The sequence below is a fragment of the Melanotaenia boesemani genome, chromosome 6 (genome assembly GCF_017639745.1).
Source record: "Melanotaenia boesemani isolate fMelBoe1 chromosome 6, fMelBoe1.pri, whole genome shotgun sequence".
Lineage (NCBI taxonomy): Eukaryota > Metazoa > Chordata > Actinopteri > Atheriniformes > Melanotaeniidae > Melanotaenia > Melanotaenia boesemani.
This window is the reverse complement of record NC_055687.1, coordinates 2,639,964-2,650,069: the sequence shown is the minus strand read 5'-3', so window position 1 is coordinate 2,650,069 and position 10,106 is coordinate 2,639,964.

Below are 10,106 nucleotides of genomic sequence, written 5' to 3'. Positions count from 1 at the left end.
CTTCTTCTGTGGTTTTCATTGGTGGTTGGAATCAACGTTCAGTGGCGCATTACCGCCACCTCTCTGTGTGGAGGGTGTGGGAATGGGACAACCCACCTCGTCCTCTATTTTCTCGGGATGAGACATGTTTTTGTTAGAAAGTTTATACTCGATATCTCCCGCATTATTTTGTCATGTAACTGCACTTATTTTGTCCATTTCTCTCCTTTCTATTCTGTCAATAAGTAAAGCGATATATATACTATATATATATATATACGTTTTACACACTACCAACAGACTTCCATCTCAAGTTTTAAATTTTACCACCTCTCCAAGTTTCCTGTTCACCTCCCTCCACAAGTCTAATACGTTCATCCTCCCTCCTGGAATTAAGGATTATTTGAACTTCTTCCCTCACCATTTCCTTCACCTGAGCTGGTTTCTTCCAGGTACCTCCAATCCACATCATCACCACCCACTACCTCTACCGCCGTCCGATTCAGTCACAAACCATTTTAATGCTGAACTGTCAATTCCAAAGTTTCCTTCATCTTCATCTACTCTATTGTTTGTTTGTTTGTTTGTTTGATTGCTGTGGTGGTTAGAAAATTTCTGATTCCACCAATCAGAGAGCTTAGATTGACGGTAACGTCCAATCAGGAGCAGCCAAAGATCAACCAGTGAGCAGAAAGTTCTATGTGTGTGTGAAAAGAAGAAAAATAATGCTCCTCTATGGCTGGAATAAAGCCAAGAAGACGTTTCTGATGCACGGTGGCGCCACAAAGCAGCTGAGCTGGAGTTGGTTTAGTGGGGATAGCAGGTAAATAGTAGCAGGAATAACTGGAAATGAGGAAAAAGTGGAAACATGGAAATAGTTTCTGTTGTGTTTTTTTTCAGTGGCAACCGGTTTTAAATTTGTTGCACCTTTGAAATTTCAGAGGTGTCCCACAGGGATCTGTACTCGGTCCAGTTCTTTTTCTTCTAATATGAATAAATTCCTGTCTGTTAGCTCAAGCCTCAAATTTAGTAAAACCTGTCTGAATATTGTTGTTACCACCAAGCAGTTCAGAGCCAATCTGGATGAATCACTAACTCAATAAAAACAAAACCAGACATAAAATGAACACATGGGAACCATTAGGTTAGTTAACCCCATTAAACTTTTGTAAATGAATTACACTGTGTGCTGCAATCATATTAGTCATGTTTTTGACAGAATTAGATGAAAACAAGCTTTTCACTAATATTGTGTTAAATCAATTGAACTGAAGTACCCATCAGTCTTTCTGATTACCCATAATTCCCCACTCCTTACAGGTGTTTGTAGAGCTATTGTGTCCTCAGTGAATCAGAATTCCAGCATCAGTGACTGAGCGATAATTTGTCAACGGCTTTCTGGCTCAACACGAAGCACAAACCAACAGCAGCTGAGGCAAAGGCATGTCATCATCACGGACCGAGACGCTAGGCTGAGACCAGTCAGGGGACAGGGTCAGAGGTTATGATCGACTTGGGACTGGGGTGGGGTCAAACCACAGACTGGTGTTTAAGATTCCTCTTCTTCCGTAGTGATGGCGGCGTTGTCGGTGGAATTGGAGCTCAGGAACTCAAAGGCCTTCTGGCTCTGGGAGACAAACTGTTTGAGCGGTGCGAGCAGCAGCTCGGTAGCGGATGGTCGTCGGATGGCGTTGCCTTTGGAAGGGAGGGCCAAGCTGTCCAGCTCTGGGTTGGTGGGGTCCTTCAGGCTGGAGCGGCGACCGTTGGGAGGGTCGAGGGTTAGGGGGCCTCCGGAGCCTCGGCTAGAACGAGAGTAAAGACTACGACGGCGGCGAGGACGGCCGTCCATTGCGTTTCTGATGCACGGTGGCGCCACAAAGCAGCTGAGCAGTTGGTTTAGTGGGGATAGCAGGTAAATGGTAGCAGGAATAACTGGAAATGAGGAAAAAGTGGAAACATTAAAATAGTTTCTGTTGTGTGTTTGTTTCAATAACAATATTTTCTCTCCTGAAAGCCAAGACTTGAGAGAACGATGAGATGAGAAAAGGTTTGGTCACTGTTGGTCTGTGTGTTATTTCTACAAAGTTCTGTTAGTAATAAATTCTGCTTTCTTCTTCTGGTCTTTATGCTGCTACATCTATTCATACATTCATTTTACACCATTTTACCTCCCAGTCTGACAGCTGCTACACACTGGTTTATACTGGGATTAAAAGCTGCTACAGACTGGTTTATACTGGGATTAAAAGCTGTTACACACTGGTTTATACTGGGACTAAAAGCTGCTACACACTGGTTTATACTGGGATTAAAAGCTGCTACACACTGGTTTATACTGGGATTAAAAGCTGTTACACACTGGTTTATACTGGGATTAAAAGTTGCTACAGACTGGTTTATACTGGGATTAAAAGCTGCTACAGACTGGTTTATACTGGGATTAAAAAGCTGCTACACACTGGTTTATACTGGGATTAAAAGCTGCTACACACTGGTTTATACTGGGATTAAAAGCTGTTACACACTGGTTTATACTGGGATTAAAAGATGCTACAGACTGGTTTATACTGGGATTAAAAAGCTGCTACACACTGGTTTATACTGGGATTAAAAGATGCTACAGACTGGTTTATACTGGGATTAAAAGCTGCTACAGACTGGTTTATACTGGGATTAAAAGCTGCTACACACTAGTTTATACTGGGATTAAAAGCTGCTACACACTGGTTTATACTGGGATTAAAAGCTGCTACAGACTGGTTTACACTGGGTTTAAAAGCTGTTACACACTGGTTTATACTGGGATTAAAAGCTGCTACACACTGGTTTATACTGGGATTAAAAGCTGTTACACACTGGTTTATACTGGGACTAAAAGCTGCTACACACTGGTTTATACTGGGATTAAAAGCTGCTACACACTGGTTTATACTGGGATTAAAAGCTGTTACACACTGGTTTATACTGGGATTAAAAGCTGCTACAGACTGGTTTATACTAGGATTAAAAGCTGCTACACACTGGTTTATACTGGGATTAAAAGCTGCTACACACTGGTTTATACTGGGATTAAAAGCTGTTACACACTGGTTTATACTGGGATTAAAAGATGCTACAGACTGGTTTATACTGGGATTAAAAAGCTGCTACACACTGGTTTATACTGGGATTAAAAGATGCTACAGACTGGTTTATACTGGGATTAAAAGCTGCTACAGACTGGTTTATACTGGGATTAAAAGCTGCTACACACTAGTTTATACTGGGATTAAAAGCTGCTACAGACTGGTTTATACTGGGATTAAAAGCTGCTACAGACTGGTTTATACTGGGATTAAAAACTGTTACAGACTGGTTTATACTAGGATTAAAAGCTGCTACAGACTGGTTTATACTGGGATTAAAAGCTGCTACAGACTGGTTTATACTGGGATTAAAAGCTGCTACAGACTGGTTTATACTGGGATTGAAAGCTGCTACACACTGGTTTATACTGGGATTAAAAGCTGCTACACACTGGTTTATACTGGGATTAAAAGCTGTTACACACTGGTTTATACTGGGATTAAAAGCTGTTGCAGACTGGTTTATACTGGGATTAAAAGCTGCTACAGACTGGTTTATACTGGGATTAAAAGCTGCTACAGACTGGTTTATACTGGGATTAAAAGCTGCTACAGACTGGTTTATACTGGGATTGAAAGCTGCTACACACTGGTTTATACTGGGATTAAAAGCTGCTACACACTGGTTTATACTGGGATTAAAAGCTGTTACACACTGGTTTATACTGGGATTAAAAGATGCTACACACTGGTTTATACTGGGATTAAAAGCTGCTACACACTGGTTTATACTGGGATTAAAAGATGCTACAGACTGGTTTATACTGGGATTAAAAGCTGCTACAGACTGGTTTATACTGGGATTAAAAAGCTGCTACACACTGGTTTATACTGGGATTAAAAGATGCTACAGACTGGTTTATACTGGGATTAAAAGCTGCTACAGACTGGTTTATACTGGGATTAAAAGCTGCTACACACTAGTTTATACTGGGATTAAAAGCTGCTACACACTGGTTTATACTGGGATTAAAAGCTGCTACAGACTGGTTTATACTGGGATTAAAAGCTGTTACACACTGGTTTATACTGGGACTAAAAGCTGCTACACACTGGTTTATACTGGGATTAAAAGCTGCTACACACTGGTTTATACTGGGATTAAAAGCTGTTACACACTGGTTTATACTGGGATTAAAAGCTGCTACAGACTGGTTTATACTGGGATTAAAAGCTGCTACACACTGGTTTATACTGGGATTAAAAGCTGCTACACACTGGTTTATACTGGGATTAAAAGCTGTTACACACTGGTTTATACTGGGATTAAAAGATGCTACAGACTGGTTTATACTGGGATTAAAAAGCTGCTACACACTGGTTTATACTGGGATTAAAAGATGCTACAGACTGGTTTATACTGGGATTAAAAGCTGCTACAGACTGGTTTACACTGGGATTAAAAGCTGCTACACACTAGTTTATACTGGGATTAAAAGCTGCTACAGACTGGTTTATACTGGGATTAAAAGCTGCTACAGACTGGTTTATACTGGGATTAAAAACTGTTACAGACTGGTTTATACTAGGATTAAAAGCTGCTACAGACTAGTTTATACTGGGATTAAAAGCTGTTGCAGACTGGTTTATACTGGGATTAAAAGCTGCTACAGACTGGTTTATACTGGGATTAAAAGCTGCTACAGACTGGTTTATACTGGGATTAAAAGCTGCTACAGACTGGTTTATACTGGGATTGAAAGCTGCTACACACTGGTTTATACTGGGATTAAAAGATGCTACAGACTGGTTTATACTGGGATTAAAAGCTGCTACAGACTGGTTTATACTGGGATTAAAAGCTGCTACACACTAGTTTATACTGGGATTAAAAGCTGCTACAGACTGGTTTATACTGGGATTAAAAGCTGTTACAGACTAGTTTATACTGGGATTAAAAGCTGCTACAGACTGGTTTATACTGGGATTAAAAACTGTTACAGACTGGTTTATACTAGGATTAAAAGTTGCTACAGACTGGTTTATACTGGGATTAAAAGCTGCTACAGACTGGTTTATACTGGGATTAAAAGCTGCTACAGACTGGTTTATACTGGGATTAAAAACTGTTACAGACTGGTTTATACTGGGATTAAAAGCTGCTACAGACTGGTTTATACTGGGATTAAAAGCTGTTGGAGACTGGTTTATACTTGGATTAAAAGCTGCTACAGACTGGTTTATACTGGGATTAAAAGCTGCTACAGACTGGTTTATACTGGGATTAAAAGCTGCTACAGACTGGTTTATACTGGGATTAAAAACTGTTACAGACTGGTTTATACTAGGATTAAAAGTTGCTACAGACTGGTTTATACTGGGATTAAAAGCTGTTGCAGACTGGTTTATACTTGGATTAAAAGCTGCTACAGACTGGTTTATACTGGGATTAAAAGCTGCTACAGACTGGTTTATACTGGGATTAAAAGCTGCTACACACTGGTTTATACTGGGATTAAAAGCTGCTACAGACTGGTTTATACTGGGATTAAAAGCTGCTACACACTGGTTTATACTGGGATTAAAAGCTGCTACAGACTGGTTTATACTGGGAATAAAAGCTGCTACACACTGGTTTATACTGGGAATCAAAGCTGCTACACACTGGTTTATACTGGGATTAAAAGCTGCTACAGACTGGTTTATACTGGGAATAAAAGCTGCTACACACTGGTTTATACTGGGATTAAAAGCTGCTACAGACTGGTTTATACTGGGATTAAAAGCTGCTACACACTGGTTTATACTGGGATTAAAAGCTGCTACACACTGGTTTATACTGGGATTAAAAGCTGCTACACACTGGTTTATACTGGGATTAAACGCTGCTACACACTGGTTTATACTGGGATTAAAAGTTGCTACAGACTGGTTTATACTGGGATTAAAAGCTGCTACAGACTGGTTTATACTGGGATTAAAAAGCTGCTACACACTGGTTTATACTGGGATTAAAAGATGCTACAGACTGGTTTATACTGGGATTAAAAGCTGCTACAGACTGGTTTATACTGGGATTAAAAGCTGCTACACACTAGTTTATACTGGGATTAAAAGCTGCTACAGACTGGTATATACTGGGATTAAAAGCTGTTACAGACTAGTTTATACTGGGATTAAAAACTGTTACAGACTGGTTTATACTAGGATTAAAAGTTGCTACAGACTGGTTTATACTGGGATTAAAAGCTGCTACAGACTGGTTTATACTGGGATTAAAAGCTGCTACAGACTGGTTTATACTGGGATTAAAAACTGTTACAGACTGGTTTATACTGGGATTAAAAGCTGCTACAGACTGGTTTATACTGGGATTAAAAGCTGTTGGAGACTGGTTTATACTTGGATTAAAAGCTGCTACAGACTGGTTTATACTGGGATTAAAAGCTGCTACAGACTGGTTTATACTGGGATTAAAAGCTGCTACAGACTGGTTTATACTGGGATTAAAAACTGTTACAGACTGGTTTATACTAGGATTAAAAGTTGCTACAGACTGGTTTATACTGGGATTAAAAGCTGTTGCAGACTGGTTTATACTTGGATTAAAAGCTGCTACAGACTGGTTTATACTGGGATTAAAAGCTGCTACAGACTGGTTTATACTGGGATTAAAAGCTGCTACACACTGGTTTATACTGGGATTAAAAGCTGCTACAGACTGGTTTATACTGGGATTAAAAGCTGCTACAGACTGGTTTATACTGGGATTAAAAGCTGCTACAGACTGGTTTATACTGGGATTAAAAGCTGCTACAGACTGGTTTATACTGGGATTAAAAGCTGCTACAGACTGGTTTAGATTAGATTAGATTAAACTTTATTGATCCCACGGACGGGGAAATTCACTTGTTACAGCAGCAAAGCAGAGAAAGTGAAAAAAGAAAGAATAAATAGATAGACTCAAGAATTAAATATAACACAATAAACATAAAAACAATAACAGAATAAGGTGACAGTATAAATGACTGTGTAAACAGTGTAAACAGACTACAACATGAAGCCTGGTTCAGGTGTTACAGATTGTTGTAGAGTCTGACAGCAGTTGGGATGAAGGACCTGCGGAGCCTCTTTTTTACACCGTGGGTGTAACAGTCTGCTGCTGAAGGAGCTGCTCAGGGACCCCACAGTGTAATGTAGGGGGTGAGAAGTGTTGCTCATGATGGATGTCAGTTTGGCTAACATCCTTCTCTCCCCACTTCCTCTCGGAGTCCAGAGGACAATCCAGGACAGAGCTCGCTCTCCTGATCAGTTTATTGATCCTGCTCCTGTCCCTGTCTGTGCTGCTCCCTCTCCAGCAGACCACAGCATAGAATATGGCTGAGGCCACCACAGAGTCATAAAAAGTCCTCAGGAGAGTCCCACACACTCCGAAGGACCTCAGTCTCCTCAGCAGGTGGAGGCGACTCTGGCCCTTCTTGTAGAGGGCGTGGGTGTTTGTAGACCAGTCCAGTTTGTTGTTTAGGTGAACACCCAGGAATTTATAGTTCTCCACCACCTCTATGTCCGATCCCTGGATGTTCACCTGTGTGAGAGAGGATGCTGTCCTCTGGAAGTCCACAGTCATCTCCTTTGTCTTGCTGGTATTTAGCTGGAGCTGGTTACGCTCACTCCAGCTGACAAAGTCCCTGATGACTGTCCTGTACTCCAGATCGTCCCCCTCAGAAACACAGCCAACAACGACTGTGTCATCGGAGAACTTCTGGATGTGGCAGTGTGTGTTATTGTAAGTGAAGTCCGAAGTGTAGAGAGTGAAGAGGAAGGGAGAGAGCACCGTACCCTGAGGAGCACCTGTACTACACATCAGACTCACAGTGCTGCAGCCTCACACACTGTGGTCTGTTGGTGAGATAGTCCTTAATCCATGCAGTCAGGTGTTGGTCTACTCCCATACCTTCCATCTTCACTCTTAGCAGTGAAGGCTGTATAGTATTAAAAGCGCTGGAGAAGTCGAAAAACATGATTCTCACAGCACTTCCGCTGACCTCCAGGTGTTGCAGTGATCTGTGCAGCAGGTAAATCACTGCGTCGTCCACTCCAATCCCAGGCCGGTAGGCAGACTGCAGGGGGTCCAGCTGAGTGTCCACCAGGGGTCTCAGCTGTTTCAGAATGATCCTCTCCATGGTCTTCATCAGGTGAGAAGTCAAGGCAACAGGCCTGAAGTGGTTGGGCTCCTTTGGGCACCGTATCTTCGGTACCGGGACCACACAGGAGGTCTTCCACAGGGCCAGGACTTTCTCTAGGCTCAGGCTCAGATTGAACACGTGCCTGACCACACCACAGAGCTGTTCAGCACAGTCCTTGAGTAGTCTGGGGCTGATGCCATCTGGTCCTGGGGCCTTCCTTGCCTTGATCTTTTTAAGCTGACTTCTCACCTGATCGTTTGTTATGGAGAGGGGGGTGGAGGATAACTGAAGTGGTGATGTGGGCGTGATGAGTGGTGAGAGGAGGGATAGAGGGGGGGTGGTGAACTAGTTGGAAGCGGGGCAGTGGGCTGGTGGGTGTCAGATGTTGAGGGTGGCAGGTCGAGAAGAGGGGGGAGGAGGGCGGCTGACCAGAGGAGGTGTGAAGAGGTGGTAGTGGGGGTGAGAGAGGGAGGTGAGGCAGAATCAAACCTGTTGAAGAACAGATTTAATTCATCTGCCCAGTCCTTGTCCCCGCTGATTTGGTCTCTCCCCACTCCTTTTCCATGGCCTGCGATGTTCTGCAGTCCTCTCCAGACGTCCCTGGTGTTGTTCTGCTCCAGCCTCTTCTCCAGTTTCCTCCTGTACACTGAAAAAAATGATACTTTGAACCAACTTAAAAAAATTGGTGTAATTTGTTACAGCTAAATTTATTAGTTTGTCTCCAGCTATAGTTCTGATTTGATCAAACTGTAAATTTTGATTTGGCATCAGTCAAAAATATTTGTTTTTTCCAAATCATACATTTACATTGGAATAAATCAATTTTTGAGTTCCTTTCAAAGACAATAAACCCCTTTATCACTTTAGTCCAAGTTGATTTTTTCTCTTTGGTACAACCTGATTTCTTCACTTCATAAAAACCTAAGAAATTACATTAGTTCTAATTACATATGTTCTTTGTACTTAGCTAATTAAAATGATGTAATTTTGTTACATGCAATTTAGTCGGGTACTTTCAACTTAAATTTATAGTTTGATGTTATAAAATTCCATTTCTAATTTTGCACAAAAATGGTTTCTTATGTTGAATAACAAATGTTACTTAATAAAGCTTCACAAAAATCAGATATTTTCTTCAACATAAAATGTATCACAAACCAATGCAATACTATATTTCAGGGGTGTCCAAAGTCGGTCCTCGAGGGCCTCTGTTCTGCATGTTTTCCGTGTGTCCCTGCACAAACACACCTGACTCAAATTAAATGAATCCAAAAGCCTGTGAAGTTCTGCACAATGACTCATTTATTTCAGTCAGGTGTGTTGGCGAAGTGATGCATTGAAAACCTGATGGATTGTGGCCCTAGAGGACCGGACCTGGACACCCCTGCTGTGTAAAAGCAGAAAACCAAAAATTATTCATTGCTTGAAGACAAAAAAATTTTTAAGACCCATTTTATTGAAGTGTGTTTTTAAAATAAGGATGTCTTTTCCATGTACCACAATTATAAAAAAAAATACCAGAAAAAAATTTGTTCTTTCCAACATCCCCTCTTTGCCAAACCCCTATTTTTAAACTTTGAAAACATTGATTGAATGTCTTACCTTTAAACACACGACTGTTAATGTTACAGCTATTAACTAAAATAATTTCTACTGTGAACAGTGTGAAAATGTAGCTTGGCTGAAATAAAATTCTTAAAATGTTTCTTGAATACTACAAACATTTAAACTGCTAGCACAGCATAAAAAAACGTCACAGGGAGGCAGTTGTGTGTGAAACTTGATTAAAGAAGAAAAGAAAAACATCACTTTACAGGTTACTGCTGAAAATAAAGTATTGCTCACATTTTCTGTACTGCAAAAACCAATATGATCT